The sequence below is a fragment of the Lathyrus oleraceus genome, chromosome 3, assembly GCF_024323335.1.
Source record: "Lathyrus oleraceus cultivar Zhongwan6 chromosome 3, CAAS_Psat_ZW6_1.0, whole genome shotgun sequence".
Classification (NCBI taxonomy): Eukaryota; Viridiplantae; Streptophyta; class Magnoliopsida; order Fabales; family Fabaceae; genus Lathyrus; species Lathyrus oleraceus.
Genome location: NC_066581.1, coordinates 387,131,856 through 387,152,812, shown reverse-complemented (window position 1 = coordinate 387,152,812; position 20,957 = coordinate 387,131,856). Strand labels below are relative to the sequence as shown.

The window sequence follows — 20,957 nt, the reverse complement described above, 5'->3', positions numbered from 1 at the left end:
TTTGGTACATGGCAGGGTTTTGGAGTCTTGGATCAACGGGTCTGTCTACTTCTTTTCCACTCCTTAGTATAACGACATTTGCATGTCCCTTTGGATTAGGTTGCGGCTGTCCAGGAAATGTTCCAGCTGGAGCGGCTGTAGATGCTTGGTGTTGAGCCACTTGTGAAATCTGTGTTTCAAGCATTTTATTGTGGGTGGCTAAGGCGTCTACTTTGTTCGCTAGTTGTTTAAGTTGCTGACTAGTATGTATGTTTTGGTTCAAGAAGTCTTTGTTTGTTTGAGCTTGGGTAGCTATGAAGCTTTCCATCATCAATTCGAGATTTGACTTCCTAGGCATGTTAGGAGCATTATTAGCTGGCTTTTGATATCCAGGCGGAACAGCTGGTGCTTGGCCAGGTGCATACAGGGCATTGTTATTCTTATACGAGAAATTAGGATGGTTTTTCCAACCTGGGTTGTAGGAATTTGAATAGGGATTTCCTTGTGCGTAGTTCACTTGATCGGTTGGGACTCCTGCTAATATTTGACATTCTTGTGCAGTGTGTCCAGGGTTTCCACATAACTCACAGTTTGGAGTTACAGCAGCCACGGTGGCTGTGGGTGGTATGGTCAAGTTGTCTAATTTTTGGACAAGGGCATCTACCTTTATATGAACATGGTCAAGGCTATTGATTTCGTACATTCCACCCTTTGTCTGGGACTTTTCCACTGGAGTTCGTTCACCTCCCCATTGGCAATGGTTTTGGGCCATGTTTTTAATGAGTTGATAGGCTTCGGTGTATGGCTTATCCATAAGTGCACCGCCCGCGGCAGCGTCTATTGTAAGTCTTGTGTTATATAGAAGCCCATTATAAAATGTGTGAATGATCACCCAGTCTTCTAGACCGTGATGTGGACATATCCTCATCATGTCCTTGTATCTCTCCCACGTTTCGTAGAGAGATTCCACATCTTTTTGTCGAAATCCATTGATTTGAGCTCTCAGCATAGCAGTTTTGCTCGGCGGAAAGTATTGGAATAAGAATACGTTCTTCAGTTCTTCCCATGTTGTAATGAAGTTGGAGGGCAAGGATTGCAACCAAGCCCAAGCTCTTTCTCTTAGTGAGAAAGGAAAGAGGCGCAGTCTTATCGCATCTTGAGATACACCATTCGCCTTTACAGTATCGGCGTACTGCACAAACTTGGTCAGGTGTTCATTAGGATCTTCCGTAGGATTTCCAGCAAATTGATGTTGTTGGACGGCTGATAATAATGAGGGTTTCAGCTCGAAATCGTTTCGATTTATAGCGGGGGCAACAATGCTGTTGTGAGGTTCTTGTTGAGACGGGGTAGCGTAGAATTTAAGAGGACGATTCTGGGGTCCTTCTTCAGCCATGTTTGGTTTTTCTTCTGATTTAGGAGGAAAGGAGATATCGGGAATACCGTACTTTTGTTGATATTCGTGTATTCGGCGTCTCATGTATAAGAAACGCTCTAATTCAGGGATTGGTGGTGCTAACTTATCGCCTTGTGAGCGAGTACTTGGCATACAATCAGGGAAAGAAGGGAGAGAAGATTAGTTTTTATTTTTACCTTAGTCTATACCGTGCAACGAAAGAATCACACTATTCGACTAAAACAGGTCCCCGACAATGGCGCCAAAAACTTGATGCTTTGTCTGACTATATATAAAATATAGTTTGTCGGGTACTTGACTGCAAGTGCACAGTCCAGTCGCTTTATTTTTAAAAGATATCGATCCCACAGGGACCTATGGTCAAACTAGTGTTACTAACGTCACTATGTTTAGCTAAGGGAATTGATTAGTAGAAGTTCGGGGGTAATATAGTAAATCTAAGGGGAATTTTTTGTTTTAAGAAAGAATTAATGGAAGGAATCAGTATGCAGCGCATTAATTGTCAAGGATTCGATAAGTCTCCGGTGAATAGTTTAAATGCCAAATATCTTTTAGTAGAAAATGTTTATTTAAAAGACTTTATCTCACACTCTCGTGGTTGTTGATTCGGCCTATAACTTTGAGTCAAAATGTACGCTCTCGCTGCCCCATTTGAAGTCAAAATTACCTTTTGAAAATAAATAAGTTCTAATTGCTTTTAAAGTGCTCTCGCTGTTTTTAAACTCAATGCTTAATTTTTACTATCCAGCTCGAGCCTCACGCTCTCGCGATTGTTGGTTCTTACCTTAGTTAATTTCCCACTCTCGTGGCAAAATCGTATTAAATAGCTTTTCACGCTTTTGTGATAAAGTTAATTAAATTTAAATTAAAAACTTCAGCCTAAAAGATTGTTTGTGAAAAAGGGTTTTCACCGGTTATTATTAAATCCCATCAAATTAAGTTGCTACATACCGATACCAATAGTTTAGCCGGACATATTAAATAAGGCAAACACAAGGCATAAACAGATCAATATTGCGGCAAACATGCTTATAATAATAAATGGGCAATAACAATAATAATTCAATAAAAACCTAGAGATCGAAGTAACAAAGTATAGCGATTCTTGGAGTACTTAAGTAGTCCTCCACAAGTCGGTAGGCTTTGCTTATTCAATACAAATTACTACTAAAATTAAATAAAGTGTAGTAGTTCCCCAGTGTAGGAAACTACTACTATGGCTAACTGGAAAACGGAAAGGAAAAAGGGAAACTCTAAAAAGAATGGCGAATAAAATAAGGCAATAGAAACAAGGTTGCTGAAAAGAAAATACTAAAAGCTAGAAAGCTGTAAAACTAAATTGCAGAGCGTAAGTGTAAAAGTAGCCCTCCTCAATTTTTCCCATTTGGGTCCTTTATATATTGTCCATTAGGTCTTGGTGGTTGAGAAAATCAAGGGAGACTTGGTTTTGAATGAGGAATCCGTGGGAATAAGTTTGTTGGAGGAGATTTAGGCATGTTTGGGTGCTGTAGCGGTGTATTCATTACTTTTAGATTTATTGACTAAATCAAAAGCAAAGCATACAAAGATAGAGTCGCCACCGCACTTCTATTTATCCAAAGGAATGGCTAGAAAGCGAACAAAAGCCTAAGAAGTTTTACAAAGAAAACTAATAAAAGGGGTACAGAGATCTGGGTAAGGGGGTAATTATGCAAATGGAAGGTGTTAGGCACCCAATGCATCCTAGGTACTCCTAGGGAACCATTTTCATAACTTGTTGCAAAAAGTATTGTTTATGAAAATATTTATTGTGCAAACATGAGGGAAGAGGTGAGAAAAGAATGTACAAGTTTATTATTTTTGTGTTTGGATGGATGAACCCATTGCCTACGTACCTTTACAGGATAAAAACCTCGTAGTTCGGCTAAAAGATTTCCAAAAGATGAGTGGATTGATTTTAAACAAAAGCCTTAAGGTCTTTCATTATCAAAGGGAGAACACTCAACCTGAACCAACAATCCACCATGTGAGGATGGCTTCAACATACTAGTGAGGGGTTAACCCTATAATAAGCATGGAAGTCTTACAATCAACTCGCTAAGGATGCGGTGAGATTCACATCAACCACTATGATAATTCAGATCTATGGCTAATGCATGAAAACTTGATTAAGGAGTGGACAAGGGCCACAAAAAGCAATTGTGTGGGTTGAATTAACCAATTAGAGTATTCACAAAAACATAGTCAAAGTATGAATTAAAGTTCAATTACAATGAGTATTATGAAAATGAAGTTTGAAAATCAAAGGCTTAAGGCCTAGGTTTCTAGTTTTGAAAACAAGTGAAAATGTTTGCACAAAAGTTTTCTGGTTTGGGTTAAAATGCAAGTGGAGGTTGTAAGGAAACAAGAGGTGGGGATGAGGAGCAAAACTTCATTAGGAGTTCCTCTCTTGAGATCATATGTAGATGATCCAAGTAAGTACCATCCTTTGGAATAGTCAACAAAGCAATAAGCAAATAAGCAAGCTCAAAGGAGCAACAAAACTGGAAATGGAGGGCCAATCAATGGTCTTACATCCAACTCCAAAGACAAATGGGAAACGGAGTGCCAATAAATGGTCTTACGTCCAACTCCACAAAGCAACATGGGAAACAGATAGCCAATCAATGGTCTTACATCTAACTCCACAAAAATAAACAAAATAGGAAACAGATAGCCAATCAATGGTCTTACATCTGACTCCTCAAACAAAATAAACACAGGAAATGGAGTGCCAATCAATGGTCTTATATCCAGCTCCCCAAAAGGAACAGGAAACAGATAGCCAATCAATGGTCTTACATCTGACTCCTCAAATAAAACGAATAACAAATGCAAAGACAATATGCAAAACAATATGCAAAAGCAGACACAAGCAATCACAGCAATCAATTAGCACACTCTATACACAAGCAAGAGGCTCAATCAAAGTTGGGCTTTAGTCAAGGGGTCATATCAACCTCGACAAACAAGTCGGTACTATTATGGGTGTTGAGACTCTTAACCACTGACATTGACCGTCAGGGTGAGCAGATGAAATGGGAAATGAGGATTAGACCTCAGAGCTCTTAACCCTGGCCTAGGCGAGCTTGAATCAAAGAAGGTGTGGGAGTCCAGAATGAGGAACTCTACTCCACATGACTGACTCTATATACAATGATCTTAGGTGTTTATTCAAATGCACCAGCACGTAGTGCGAGCATAATGAAAGACTCAACTGAATAGCAGGGGATTGATTACAAATCCCTTCTATCTGCCAATTGCCTCTTCACTTAGGAGGACTTGAAATACATGGCACAAAAGTAAACAATCAAAGACATTGCCTCTTAAGGAGGACTTCAGCCAAATGCCTGCCAAGCAGAAACAACAGGGCTTCCAGACTACATGGAGTTAGAGAGATTACCTAAGTGGTAAACCAACCACAAGCAAAGCAAAGCTCAGATAAATGAGCAAAAAGCTACTAAGGTACCTGTATGAAAAGCCAAACAATCAGTATTCACATTCAGACAACCAAACGATTAACAACAGTCAGACATTCCCAATATGTACAACATGTAAGCCATAAGAGGCAAACACTTAAGTGAATTAGCCACCAAAGGACCTACAACATAATCAAAGGTTAGCAAACAAAGCAAATGCATCTCAAGCAAGGAGATCACATCATCCATTAGAACTAATTGCTTGAACCTAAAAGGCAAAGCTCAAAAGGTGAGTATAAACCACTAGTCCAAAGACTAGGGTCAAAGGCAAAGCAAAAAGTCAAAATAGCAACCAATATTCAACATGAAGCACATTTAATCAAGCAAGAACATGTCCTAAAAAGGACCAAGTCTAAAGCATCAAGCAAAGTCATCACATGAGCAAGATATGGCAAAGGCAATTACAAAGCACACAATTTGGACCTCAAGAATGAAAATTCCATATTAAAACAGAAACGAATCAAACAATCATGAAAATCTTTATGCGCATACAACATGTCATATACAAGCATCATGCAAAAAATTGTAATCAGAAAAGCTCAATTGACATGGATATGAAAATTAATAAGATCAACATCAAATTGTGTGACACACATTGTCACACCATGCATTCATGTATCCAAAACAGAAATGAAAAATGATAAAAATGCACAACCAAGTCTCAAGAATCATGCAACATGTTGGGAATCAGCATACCAGATTTCAAATCAATTGGCCAATGTATGAGCATTTCACAATAGAATTGGTACAACATGTCACATTTGCATACATGTTCAAAGAAGCCAACACAATTAAAATTCCAGAAATGATAAAATCATGAAATCACAACCACAAAATAGTAGACATTCACATGATCATGTAGGAAAAAATTTGGAATTAATTGGATGCATATTCTATTTTTTATGATTTTTCAAAGTTGGATGAAAATATTTGAAATAATGTGAATCATGCACATGATAATTGGAGGGAAATGATAAATGGTTTGAGTAATTTGAAAAATGCTGGAGCGGAGGATCGAACCATGTACATGCAAAAAACAAGCGCTGGAACAAAATAAATCCACAATTGGCACCGCTGGGAATCGAACCAGGGTTTGCATGGCTATGGGCGCGTTCAAAAAGTGAAACGCATCGTTTCACTAATTGAGTTGGCATGCCAACTCAGAGTCAAGGTATATGTGGCGTGGGTCAAAGGAACAAGAGCCAACGGATTCGCCACGAAGGAGCCATGCAAGCAGATGACAAGGCAAACCCTAGCGCCAACGCAGTCAGTTGCAGACGGCGGCGAGAGCGGTGGTTTCCACCGTCTTCTTCATGAAGACGGTGGCGCTACAGTGCCACGCATGAATTTTTTTCCAGATTTCACAAACCAGTACATCAAATGAAAGATCTCAACACGAGGAACACAAATCCAGCATTCATTTAGTCTAAAAGTCCATGGATAATGCAAATCGATCGAAAACATTTTTGACATTCAAACTTTAATTCAAGATATCTCATGCAATTCTCATCCATTTTTCATGAAATTTATATCAGCGTGATCAGCGTGGAAAGCTCTACAAGTCTATGCACATAAAAAGGAGAATTAAGAGGTTCGAATTTCACACCTCTTGAAGAGCAGAATGAGGAAACCAGCGATTCAAGTGCTCAAACTATCCAGATCCACTCCTATATTGATATTATGAAGCTTTGATGTAGAAATTGAAGCTTGAAACGAAATGGATCTTGATTAATTTTCCACTTCCATCTTCATGTTCTTGAGCTTGATGTGCTTGTTTCTTCACCGAAACCTTCAATCCACAGCTTGATCTGCATTCAATGATGATCAGAGAACAAGAATATGCAATAAAATTCAGGTGCTATGTGGAGAATTTTTGAATTTGGATTGAGAGAAATTTTTGGAGGGAACTTGAATCTAGATCTAGAATGAGTGAAAACTGTGAAATTCTGTTATGATTTGATTTATATATGGTCTCCTAATCACATCCAAATCAAAATTAGGCATGAGTTAATTATGATTAGTGAAAATAAGGTGTATGACCAAAATTGGAAAATGTGAGGTGCATGGCAAATTTGGACGTGAATAGTAGCATGTGCATGTGTATTTTCACTTAAAATCCTCTCATGAACACAATGGCAATGGTATTAATCATGTATGATGCACCAATTTTGAATTTGGCATTTTCCCTCCAAAATGTTCATGAATGAGCAAATGGTCATATGATGAAATTTAATGCAATGCCATGTTGGATTTGGAAAATATGAATCATAAGGAGCATAATGCAACAAGAGGCACTCAAATTGGAGCTTTGGATCAAAAGTTATGACTTGTTGAAGTTCCATGCACACTTGGCAATCATTTGATCATATCTTCCCAACCATTCATCAGATGCTCATGATCTTGGACTTTTTGGAAATGGGAGAGAAAGATTTTCAATTTTCATGTTGGACAAAAATTCATTTGAAGCTTATTTGATGTTGGAAAGTCAAGTTGAATTTGGTCCAAAAACTTGCCATTTTTGGAAACTTGAAATTATAGGTCACTTTCCATTTTTGGAAACTTTTGCACTAGCTTCAAATTCTTTAATGTAGATGTCTGACATGATGAATAAGACTTGTTTGAACATGAATGGTATGTCTCATATCATTTCCCACACTCAAAGCCTTCAGTTGACTTGCAGTTGACTTGTATTGGTCCTTAGATGACCTGGAGATTTTCTGATGAACTTGGGCCTTTGCCACTTGATGAATTTGCTCCAAAATGAACCCATAGCTCACATAAGCTCAAGATAATGATGTGTGGTCCATATCTCAATGAAAACCTCATCTCTTGCACAAAGGATTCACTTGATGTGCCTTGACCTGTTGACTGCTTAAGCTGCAAGTAACAAAGGTTAATGACATATTTTTGTACATTTTTGGTTAGTGACTAAAATAAAAGCAATGATATACAAATGCAAGCATGCTTGGTAATCAAGAACCACTCTCAAAAATATCCCACCCACAGGGAAGGAAACAAGGTGTCCAACGATCCTTGAGGCTTATGCAATGCAATGCTATGATGCCATGAGGGATCTTAGGGTCAAAAATTGGGTCTTACAGGTGCCTGTGGCTGACTGTTTCTAAGCGCATATTGTGGTCGCGTGATGCTCGTCATGGGCCTGTGACGGTCGTCACAGTCTGAGTCGTGACGAGCGTCATGAATCTGTGACGGTCGTCACATCAGCAAAATCTACAAACTTTGCTTTTCTGGTTTTTCTGTGCTTTTCCACGTGTTTCTTCTTATTTTTCTTCCTTTTCTTCATTTTGCTCTTTATTGCATGGAGATTCAAATACCTGCAAAAACAACACGAATACTTGCGCAATAATCGGGATATTAATCGAAATGGTGTGATCTTTGAGTGTAAATTAAGGCAATTATCTGATGTGTTTTCGCGTTATCAATAGGGTGGATTACGATCCAATCCCCCACAACTGCAAATTGGGTTAAATAAAGGGGTTGCACCAACTTACGTACCAGAGCCCCATGCTTAGAAAAATAAAAAATAAAAATCCTATTTGTTGGTTGGTTCAGAGGTACCTGGTGCTGAACTTGGTAGAATGGATTACGATCCAACCCCCCACAACTGCAAATTGGGTTGAATAAAGGGGTTACACCAACTTATGTACCAGAGCCCCATGCTTAAGATTATAATCACTAATGGGTCACTTTACTATGACTATGTACGGATAACGGGCTTAATGTGATTTCACCTGAATGAAAAGGACTTTAAGAAAACGAAAAAAAGGCCTAGGTATGGTGGGGTAATGTGGATTGATTTGTATAGGAACGAAGCCTATGACCGCAATTGCGGGAAGTGTCACTACAATATCCTTAGTTCAATTCGTTAGTACCTATCGATACATTCCTTGAATGAACTCATAAGTCTTTTTGCCTTGAATTAGCTCTAGTTGATACTGTTTTTCTTGCATAAACTATAAAGAGTTTTGCTTGAGGACAAGCAAAGGTTTAAATGTAGGAGAATTTGATCACACCGAATCACGCCGTGTTTTTGACTCGGATTTCATATGTTTATTAGGACTTTATTATCATTTTGTTTCTATTATGCTCTCTTTTATGTTGTTTTCAGATATTTACCTCTTTCGGACCCTTTTAGAAGAAACGAAGCAAAAAGACCTAAAATTAGGGTTTTTCGGCGAATATTGTACACATGGCGTTGCACATGGCGGCCGCTATAGGAGAAACCATGACTCATCATCCCTAAACCAGGAGGTAACCGCCACGTTCCCATGATCTTTTCCATTTCCACACATGGCGGGCGCCATGAAGGGATGGCGGGTGCCACCTTTGCAAATCACGTTCCCACTAAGGAGAAGTTGGAGGGCACCATGGTCTTTGCAAGCTGCTGAAATCCTCTATAAATAGTTTGTTCCATTTCATTTTCAAATCATCCAACTTAGTTTACAACACTAAGCCTATATTTATCATTTGTAAAAGCGGTAATCCGTCACATCGGGGGGTTATCACACCTTAGTGAGATTGAGTTGGGTCACTTCGAGTTGCTGTCGTCTTTAGCTTCAGAGTCGGAGGTTTATTTTCCTTGTACCAGATTTAAAGCCTCCGTTTGGAGCAGGTTCTTATTTATCGCTTTTATTTAATTTCTGTCTCGCTTTATTTTATTTATTTACTTGTCTATGCTTTACTTTATTTACTTTATTGTCTCGCTTTACTTTATTTACTTTATGTCTACGCTTTATTTTTATTTACTTTCTGTTTATGCTTTACTTTATTCACTTTCTGTCTACGCTTTATTTTTATTTACTTTCTGTCTACGCTTTACTTTATTTTACGCGCTTTACTCGTTCTTTACGCCTTACATTCTAAAGCAAACTTTTCATCATGATCAATACCGTTGTTTGTTTGTGTTACCATGTCTGGCTAAATCTTTTAAAGGTTAGAATGTAAGGATCGCGGTTAAAGAGATGTTTCACATATTGAATCTGTAGAAATACTTAAAGGCTGTTTTGATTTTTAACTTGAGTTTTTTGAAACAAACTTGGTTAGTTTTAACTATTCAAGGAGTGCGAAAGCACCCTGGCTTAGTTAAGTAGGATTTTTTATCACTTTAAGGAAAAACTATTTTTGAAATTGTTTTCGGACGCGTTGATAGATTTAAAAGAAGGAAACTCCTTGGGTAAACTTTCCAAATCAAAATCACTTTTCAACTAAGTTTACGAGTCTTATTTCTTAAAAATAAGTTTACTACCTTAGCGTTCTCTGTTAAATTGGTTCTTTTCAAGAGTAAAAAATATTGCCTCATAAGTAGTTCTATTTAGATAATCGAAACATCACTTAACTGACGTGATATACATTCAAACCTATCTTTATCTGCACTGCATTTATTATTTACCGTTATTTTGAAATCCTAATATCTCTTTTGTACCGCCTTAGATAAACATCGTAACGATAGTAATCGATAGATTGACGATTTGGTCTCTGTGGGATCAATATTCTTTTATATTACTTTGATGCGATTCGTGCACTTGTGAATTCTACCGATCACCCCCCGTTAATGCTAGAGGGTGTCCTTGATTTGAATCTGTAATGTCGTTGAGTTTATATTTGCAATGAGAATATTGTTTTCATAATTACTTTAATCTTGTGATGTGATTAATACTTTCTTTTTCGGAACAATTGAGATTGTTATATGATTATCAATTAGGTTGGACCGCTGTTGATAATGCATTCATAAGATTATTCTACAATAGATATTACCTAGAACTAGGGATACCCTTTAGAAACCAAATTGTTCTCGATATAATAAGGCTTAATTTCATCGGTAATTTTCTATGGACATAGAGATTAGGGCTGAATGATTAAAGGTTTTCTCACCAAGGCCTTGGGACAAAACACCCTTGAGAATTGGTAGTAATTAATTGATATTCGTTGATGCAATAGGGACTCAGAGTTGTTAGAGGGATAAATCACACACCTTCCCTAGCATATTACTCTATCTTGAAAACCCTTTTCAACATTATTTATTTTATTTGCAATTATTTTTATACATTTGAATCTAAAACCCCTAACACAAGTTTTTGTTTAATTGAACAACAATTAAAACTCAAATTATGAGTAGTCCTTGAGATCGAAATTTGGGGAATTTTCTCCATTATTACTATAAATGCAAAATAGTACACTTGCTATTTTTTCGATCAAGTTTTTAACGCCGTTGCCGGGGACTCAAAATGTAGAGTTTAAAATTTAGTTTAATTGAAATTTTGTTGCTCTGCAACTAATATTTATTCCTGTCATTTAATTTATTTCGACCTTTATCAACTGATCTGTCTCTATTATTTTATGCGAGGTAAGACCTCAACTAAATTTCCTTTTAACGCATAAATCAAAAGAAATTTGCGTGCATGACTCAGACAAGCTAGATTAGCAAAATTGGATTCAGACAAAGAACAACCTACCGTTCATTCATAGCTAGATTCAGAGCTGGAAAAAGAGCCAGAAAGAGAGGCCGAAACGCTGGGTGAAAATCCACCATCGTCGGAAATATTGTTAGGTGACTATGGGATAACAAATTCATTAGGTGGTAGGCTAACTATTATGAACCAACCGGTTAATGTTCCAAACTTTCAGCTGCATCCTAGCACTATTAATCAACTTGAGAGGAAACCTTTTTCGGGAAAAAACAACGAAGATGCAAATAAGAATTTATAAAGGTTTCTCACTATGAGCACCATGTCGCGGTAAATTCATGACCATCGAGCTATTGATTAACTCAACGTTAATAAAACCAGAGTCGCCATTGCGCTTTTAATGTTTCCAAAGGAAATGGGCAAAAGCACAAACAAAACCCAAAGATAAGAAGTTTTCAAATCAAAAGTAATAAAATATCAGAGATTACAGGTAAGGGGGTTGGTTACACAGAGGTACTCCTAGGGAGCCCTTTTTTGTGTGCAAGTGTTTTGGTCAAAATGATGTTTGGTAAAAATATTGAGTGGGGGATGAGAAAAGAATTAATTAATTCATTATATTTTTGTGTAAAAAAAGGATGAGGGGATGAAAAGATAATTAATTAATTGTATTTTTGTGTTTGACAAGACCTTCGATCTTATGCCTACGTACCAACATAAAAAAATGAGGGATCAAAACCTTGTAGTTCGTGGTAAAAATTTCAAAGAAACTGGTGAATTAATTTTAATCAAAAGTTTAAAAGAAAAGGCACAAAAGGCCAAATATTTGAATAGGGTTGTTAGTTCTTTTTGTCTTTTTGAAATTAAAGTCAATATGATTAAGTTCGTTTGCAAGTTTAATTTAAGAAAAAGTTTTAAAATTCAATGGCATAAGGCCAGCGTTTCTAGTCATTAAAACATGTCTAAGTTTGAAATCACAAACAAAGAAGGTTTTTGAAAAGAGGGAAGAATTTTAAAATTAAAGAAGTGGGAGGAGATGAATGGACTATCCTAAGCAAAAATTAAAAGTTAAGAGTTGAAAAGATCTAATCAATGGGATGCAATCCACAAGACAAGAATGTCAGATAGAAACTCATTTTCCTTTGGACTTTAGCAAGCAACAAGCATAAGCAATATCCAAGCAAACCATATGAAGACCAAGGCATCAAATAAATATAGCCACAATGTCCAAGCAAGCACTCCAATAGCTAGAAGTCTTAAGTATCTTTCAATGTATCAAATGAAAACAATCCATGTGTTAAACTCAGAAACAATCATCAAATATCAATCATAAAGTCAAAATAACCAGTTGAACATAGAGATCACATAACGGATGAACCAGAAGCACTCATGGCTTGCATCAGATGAAAGGCACAGTCAGGGATAACTCAGTCTCAGATAGTGGCATTGGTCAAGTCCTCAAAGCATAGGGAAGTTGCCTATCATAAGTCTAAACGTTCAGATCAAATCCTAACAGTCCATCAAGATGTTTTTAGGTTTTTTTTGTTGTTATTAGGTATTTTTAAGGTCCTAAGACCATAAACAAAAACAAAATCACAAGTACGTAATATATATAATCACAAGATATGGCTCAAGTGAGCAAAGTGAAAAGGACTGAAACATAAAAAAGTTGCATGAAATGTAAATGGAAATAAATGATAAAGGTACTGAAGTTTAAAGTGCATTAAGTAAATGACTTGAATGTAAAGAAACATTAATAAAGAGTTAATCAAAGGTTAGTTAAGAGTTCAATTGTTCAAGTCATTCCTTGGAGAACACTCAACCATTCATTCACAAGTATGAATACATGAACCAAGACATCATCCATGAGAAGGGCTCCAACTTGGATAAATCAATAAGTATGCCACTAGCTCTTATGAAATGAAAAAAGGTCAAGTTTTCACATAATGCCATGAAGAATAGGAGATTTACAATCTCACTTACAAGAATGTTATGCCTTTTCGGACAAATTTAGCTCTATGTTAAGCAAACGTAATTGGACTTATGAAGAAGTCACAACTATCTGAGGTCGGGCAATAAAAATATAGGTGTTAATGCATGTTAGAGATTTGGTACAAACAACCAAACTCATAAAACATACCACACGCTAAAAAAAAGGAGGGACCTATCTCAGTCAGATTCATGTTGATTCATCTGACACAAGGTCATTGATGAATCAACTAGCATTAAACATGAAGAGAATTCATTGGTCAATGATGGATTAGGGAAGAATATGGATGAAGATGTAGAGGGAAGGGGAAATAGAAACCCAAATTGATCATAGGAGGAATTTCATCTGATCAATAGTATCCATTTATTTTGGGGGATGAAATGTACATTTCATCAACCCCCTAAATCCAATAGTATTGGTCAAACAAAAGTCAAATTAACCATGACCAATGCCTAACAGAAAGTCAAACATCAAAAAGTCAATCAAATGGCTCAATAATATTTTTAATCAATTAAACAATTAAAAATCAAGTTTAAAATGAATTAAAATGCATTTTTAAATGGACAAAACCTCAAATGCCTTTAAATCATCAAATAAAGGGCCAATGGATTTATCCTAGGTCAAACAAGGTCAAAGGACCTTAGATAAAAAAAATTAGAATTTTTGGAAAGTCAGAAGTATTTTAAAATATTTAAAAACAAGTCAAATTTCATTTAATATACAAAAAATATCAAAATTAATCCATAAAATGATTTTAATTCAAAATATGGAAGAAGAAAATATTTAAAGATTTTTGGTGAAAGTCCCGTATATTTTGGATTAAAAATGAAACTTCTATGAATTAAATAAAATAAAAGAATTGAAAGGAAAATCAGAAAATAAAAAGAAAATAGAAAAAACATGGGCCATCAGATCTTCCTCATTAATTAAGGTGGCAGATCTGATGGCCATAAGCACGCGCTCCATCATGCACCACAGTCAACGCGTGTACATGCTTGGTAATCAGAAGCAAAGGCTAAGATTAAAATATTTAAATGAGATCAAATGGCTGGAAGGGAGCCAACGCACCACCAGAGCCCTAGCTCCGGTCTTTTTCTCCGGTTAACCTCACCGGACTGGTCCACCACCAACCTCCATATAAATGGAAAATGAATATATTAATTTAAAGGAAAAATGCTCAGGAGTCCAAATCTGACCTCAATTTCTTCCAATTCCACATATACTGAAAGATACATGGATTTGAAATTTGAGGTGTGTGATATGAGTTGCTTCGATTTGACCTCAAAGCAACTCAATCTTGTTACCTACATTGGTAGAACTTCAGCCAACAAATAATTAATGGAAATGATGGAGAACTGAGAGAGAATCGAAGAGAGAAAGTTTCACAAAAATCACCTTCTATTTACAGTGATGAAGCTTGATCTGGATCTCACTTAGCTTGGGATTGCTTCTACTTGTTTGCAGGAGATGAAATGAGAGCTCAAATGGCTTGGACTCTTGTAGTTTCAACTTCAAAATAGAAGTGAAATTGAAACTCGATTTTCAAATGAAAACCTTCAAGATTATCCTTTAATGGAGGTGGGAAGGTTGCAGGAGCAAAGCTTGGGCAAGGTGTCCAATTCTCACCATAATGCCTTCTATTTATAGGCTCCAAGATTCATTTCTACACCATTCCAAAAAATATTATCAAAAATAGAAATGTTAGTGTGCATGCTTGCATGGGCGTGTGGTAGTCCCATGAAATGACTGGAAATGGTCCAAACTTGTGTACATGTGATGATGAAAGCTTAACATTAGACCATGCAACTGTATTTGAGAATTGGTCATGAGAATTACCCAAACGAGACCATGTAATGTAACCATACACAAGTCCTTGAAAAATGTTCCAAATGCCATGATCTTGGACTCTTTGGAAAGGTGATATAAAGGGGAACAACTTTGATGTTGAACACTTTCCATTTGGAACTTGAATCATGATGAATTTTGAGTTGGAAGTTGGATGAATCAAACATAGTTGAAAAAATTCTAAGTATAAAGTCAAATGATCACTTTTTCCACATGGAATAACGTTTTTTATGAGCTTCAAATGAAAATGGTTTCTTCACTAAATTTGTAGATCTTTCATTCCTATTTAACCTGGTCACAAACTTGACACAATTTGAATCTTACATAAGGGAGTTATGGATTTTAGAAGTTGAGGAAAATTGCTTGTTCAATGGTGATGGCCCAAAGTGACCCATAATGTTTCCTTTTGGCACTTGCCCTTGCAAGTAGAATTTGGCATTTCTCAAAGAATAAAAGTTGGATAAGACATATTTAAATTGATCATGAAACTTAGGTAGCATTCATATCACAAACATTGAGCAAGTTATGGTTCTTGGAAGTTGACCTTCCATCTAGGGCACAAACAAAATGGTCTATAATCTTTCACCATAAAAAATGAATTTCCAAGCAAACTTATCTCTTGATGACAACATGAAAGTTGTTTGGAATGTACTAAAGAGTAACTTTTCTCTTGGAATAATTTTAATATGACAAACATTGTAGGATATAGGGTCAAGGGAACCCTAGATTTGACCAGTTGACTTTCTCTGGTCAACCTCTTTGAACCAACTTCCAAACTTGAAGTTCTTTTGATCTTTGGGACTCATGGAGGATCATATATGCTTGAGATGATATATAATGAAGTATCCTTTGAGATCTTTTACCAAATGATGAAGAAACTTGCTGAGGAAGTCACACAAGATACCCAGATAAATTAGGGCTTCCAAGGCAAACAAGCTTCAAATTCTTGATGAATTCTTGATCAAAATGATAAATGAAGAACATGGGGATCCATATATGATGCTTAGAACCATTGTGAACCTTTCCTTGATTGATCTCTTGAATTGAGGGTCTCAAATCCTAGATGTGAGCATGATGAGGCACAGTTGGACACACACATTACCTACAAAAGCAACAAAGCTACATATAGACATATTTTTTGGCATTTTGGTTAGTAAAAAAATAAAAACAAAATATGATATAATCAAAAGTGCTTGGTGATCTCTCCCAATGAAAACCCAAATGAATGAGGTGTGAGGAGGATACCAAGGTGTGATCCCAAAGCCAATGCAAATGATGAGATAGAATGAGGAATCTTAGGATCAAAATTGGGATCTTACACACTACTCTCAAGATAGAGGGACACACTGAAGAGGCAAATAAGCGACGAATGTTCCCTTTTACCCTATCTGAAGTTGCAAAAGAATGATTCTACTCATGACCTGTTGGGAGTATTACCACATAGGAACAAATGAAAACCGCTTTTCTGAATGAGTATTTTCCAGCTTCAGTTTTCCTCAGGAAGTGATACGACATCATGAACTTCAAACAAAAAGAAGGTGAATCACTTGGTGATTCATACAATCGATTCAAGAGGATAGTTGTTGCTTGTCCTACACACAACTTGGATCAGACTGAGCAAATGCAGATGTTTGTCAATGGTCTCCGACTAAAAACAAAACAATTTATTGATACAGTAGCTGGTGGCTCGTCAAACTTTTATACAACCACGTGTATTAAAAAGATCATTAAGGCAATATCTGCAAATGAGGATTTGGAGTTATATGATAGGTGTTCAAGCAAATCCGAAGGAACTATTACTCTAAAGCTTGAAACAAATAAAATAAGGATAGAAGACACAATTGCTGCAAAAGTAGAGAAGAAACTAAAGGCTATGAATATTGGTACACAACAGTCCAGAATGTGAATTGTGAAATTTGTGCAAGACCTCATTTGACTGTATACTGTGTTGCAACCACGCAACAAATTGAAGAGATAAAATTTCTGACGCAGAACAACCCTTATTCTAACACGTATAATCCAGGGTGGAAAAATCATCCCAATTTTTCCTGGAAAGATCAACAAGGGAATGTTCCAAAGCAGGATCCCATTAAATATCAAAACCAACCACAACAATACCAACAACAACAACAGTACCCATAACAACATCGGCAATATCAGAAATAAGCACCCAAAAAGGCCGAGTGGGAACTTGCCATTGAAAAGATGGTTGCTCAAAATCCCAGTTCCAAGAGGAAACAAGAAATAATCACAGGAACACGACCGCTTCTATCAAACATCTTGAAGTTCAGATGGGTCAAATAGCATAACAAATAGCAGGTTCTCGAATACAAGGCTCCTTACCAAGTGAAACAGTACAAAATCCAAGAAATCATGAGAATATTAATGTTGTCATGACAAGAAGTGATAAAGCTGCTAAAGATGAAGAAGTTATACCACCCGTAAAGCCAATTGAAGAGAAAAATAAAAAGAGGCTAAACATGTGATTAAGTTACCCTACCCTCAGAGAGTAACAAAGAAGGGACCTAGAGAGACATACTTTGAGAAATTCATCACAATATTCAAAAAGATAGAGATTCATATGCCTTTTTATGAAGCACTCGAGCAAATGCCCATGTACACAAAATTTATGAAAGAGGTAATCGCCTAAAAGAGACCAATAGGAGATGGGTCAGTAGCCTTGAATGAAAAATGTAGCGCAATATCATCAGATAGGAGAATCCCAAACAAGCAGAAGGATCATGGAGTGATCACAGTCTCATACACTATAAAAGATATAACCTTCAAGAAGGTAGTAATTAATTTTAGAGCCAGTGTGAGTCTGATGCTATTGTCAATCTACCAAAGGCTTGGTATTGGAAAAGTCAGTGATATAAGGACAAATCTGAAATTTACAAATCACTCCATAATGAATGCATATGGGATAGCAAAAGATGTATTGGTGACAATAGAAGAATTGAGTTTTCCTATTGATTTTGTGATCATATACATACCTGAGAATGAAGAAACACCTATTATTCTTGGTCGACCATTCATGAGAACAAGTCGATGCAATTTCGACATAGACCAGGGCAGACTAACTTTAAAAGTTTATGATGATGAAATAACCTTGAATGTTAGTGAAGACATGAAGCTAGAAGAAAAATAAAATCACTATCAAGTAGGCATGACCAGGACAGATGTGAAAAGCCAAAGTAACATACCAACATCAGAAAAAGACTCAAGAAGGCCTTCTCAACTACTACCATCTTCATTAGCAACTCTATATGAAAAAATTCTTGTTTCCAGTCCAAAAGCCACAAGAAAGAGAGTGAAGCCTTATCACCAAGTGTAGCACCTCAAATTTGCACCTATCATTGCACATACCATCTCATATTAGGTCATAGCATATCATGATACATTGCATAGCATTTGCATTGTTCCCCAGTTGCCTCAAGAGCAAGCAAGCAAGAATTAGGTCAAACTGATCAGGAGATCAGTCAACCAGTCAAGCAAAGGTGTTTTCTCAAAGAATCAAGGTCCTAGGGTTTGCCCATCAAGTTCACATGTCTTGGAGTATCATTTGAAGTGTTCAAATCAAGGGTTGAAGGCTCAGAGGTCAGCAGTCAATGCACAGGCAAGCAGAAAACCCTAAGAAAGTCAACAGTCAATCAAGGCAGTGGATGGTGGCCATTCTTGTGGAATTTGGGCACCATGGTCAATAATCAAGAGTTCATATGTCTTGGGACATCATTTGAAGTCAAAGTCTCAAGGAACTAGGGTTTGGAATTCATCAGAAGTGCACAGTCAAGTCCAAAACCCTAGAAAGTCAAAGTTGGTCAACTGTGGTTGATTCTATGGTTTTGATGGATGGAAATGGTTTGAGAGAGCTTATTCATGTCCTAATAGGCCTCATATATCATGGCAATCAACATCATTGAAGAATATCAAGCCAATCAGAAAATTTTCCAGAAATAGAAAGTGGACCTGTAATTTCAACTGCCAAAAATGGAAACTTCTTGATCCTCAACTTACATCATGATACAAGCTTCAAATGAATTTTTGCCCAACATGAAAGTTGAAGATCTTGTTCTCCCATTTTCAAAAAGTCCAAGAACTCTCAAATCCCATGTGTGGTTGTCAAGATATGATCAAATCATTTTCATCAATTTTTGAACTTCAAAGGGCCATATCTCCCAAACCATAAGGCCAAATTTGGTGGGGTTTTTTCCTACAAACCACATTTTTCATCCTCTTTCCAAAAATATAAATTTCATGACCTAAAACCTTGCCAATCAAAATGGCATTTTTGGACCTTTTTCATTTAAATTCAAAGTTTGACCAAACTTTGACTTTTTGATTCTTTGACTTTTTCTTGATTTGGCCAATTGGGAAATGCTTCATATATCATTTGTGATTTGTTCCAAGCTTTAAACCATGTTCATATCATCATTATGCCACAATTTTGGACAAAAAGGCAAAGTTGGCAAATTGTACAATTGGTCATTAAGTAAAAGCAAGGTACAAACAATTCTGCAGCAGACCAAAAGCAGCAATTGGCATGGTCATGTGCAGCCTGTTTAGGGCCCAGTTCATGCAGCCATGCACCCTCCTTTTCCACTTATGTACCAATTTAGCAAGAATGCAATTACTTGATTTTGAACAACACAAGCCAGCATTTTCTGTGCAGACCAACAAACAGCAATTGTGTAAGCCATTTGCAGCATGCTCAGGCCCAATTCGACCACAAACTTTCACACCTCCATTTCATTTGTACATAATTAGTAAAGATGCAAATGAGTGCATTTACACTAAGGTAGCTTACCACATGATTAAGTAATGTTAAACAGGTTATATAAAGGGATTCTTCTGCCAAATGAACCCTAGTTTTTACAGCCTACATCACAGAAAAATACACTTTCTCTCCTCTCTCGCAACTTGGTATTCTTGCTCAATTCGAAAAAACCTCAAAGACCACAAGGAATCCATTGCATCCTTCATCATTTGGATCACATTGTAAAGCATTTTGAGCCCTTAAATCCCTGCTGGAACTACACCCTCGAGCTCTGTTTTTCAACCCCTTCCAATGGCAGATCGTGAATCACTCAACTCCAAGCATTCTTGAGCTTAAAGAAATTCATCATCCATCAACATAAAGCACAAAGGCCATCTGTTCGAGCATAGCAACCTCAAAATACCACTGCTTCATCCATTTCTTCATAACCAAGTAAAAATCTCAATCTCTTCTTTCTTTATGCCATGATATGCTTTAGATAGATTACATGATGCTGATTCTAATGAATGTTCATTTGCTTGAAATGGTTGGTTATGCTGAGAGAAACATGGTTTTCTCTTTTTTTCATGCTTGAAGTTATGTTCCTTCGATTTGCTCATTTGTGGTGGATTCAATGAAAACCATTGCTATTTTCTTGTTGCCTGGTGTTTGATGAAGCTGTTAGTGTGTTTAGTTTGCATTTCTGAGCATTTTGATTTTCATGCTTACATGAAGATGATGATCATGCTGTTATCTTGAAACCCTAATTCTGTCCAGTTTTTCTCATGGTTAATGCTTGTTTGGTTGATGATTGATGTTGCTTGATGGTCATTATGCCATGCCCTTGTGTGTTTTTGCTCGAAACTTGTTGGATGATTGTTGAACCATGGAGTTGAATTGATGAATGCTGTTGTTATTGAAACCCTGGCTTTTTCCAGAAATCATGTTCTTATGAGGATTGGCTATTGTTGTTACTCATGTTGCATGAAGTATTTCATATACCCTGCTGTTGTGATTGCTTGCTCAAATTTTGTGTTATAATGATGATGACATG

At 36.7% G+C, this 20,957-nt stretch overlaps 1 non-coding gene across 1 annotated transcript; it reads left to right on the top strand.

Annotated features, from left to right (window-relative positions):
• Positions 1 to 881: 881 nt before the first annotated feature.
• Positions 882 to 988, top strand: LOC127133024 (small nucleolar RNA R71). The gene has a single exon (XR_007807023.1). It is a non-coding gene; the product is annotated as a small nucleolar RNA R71 (small nucleolar RNA).
• Positions 989 to 20,957: the final 19,969 nt, after the last annotated feature.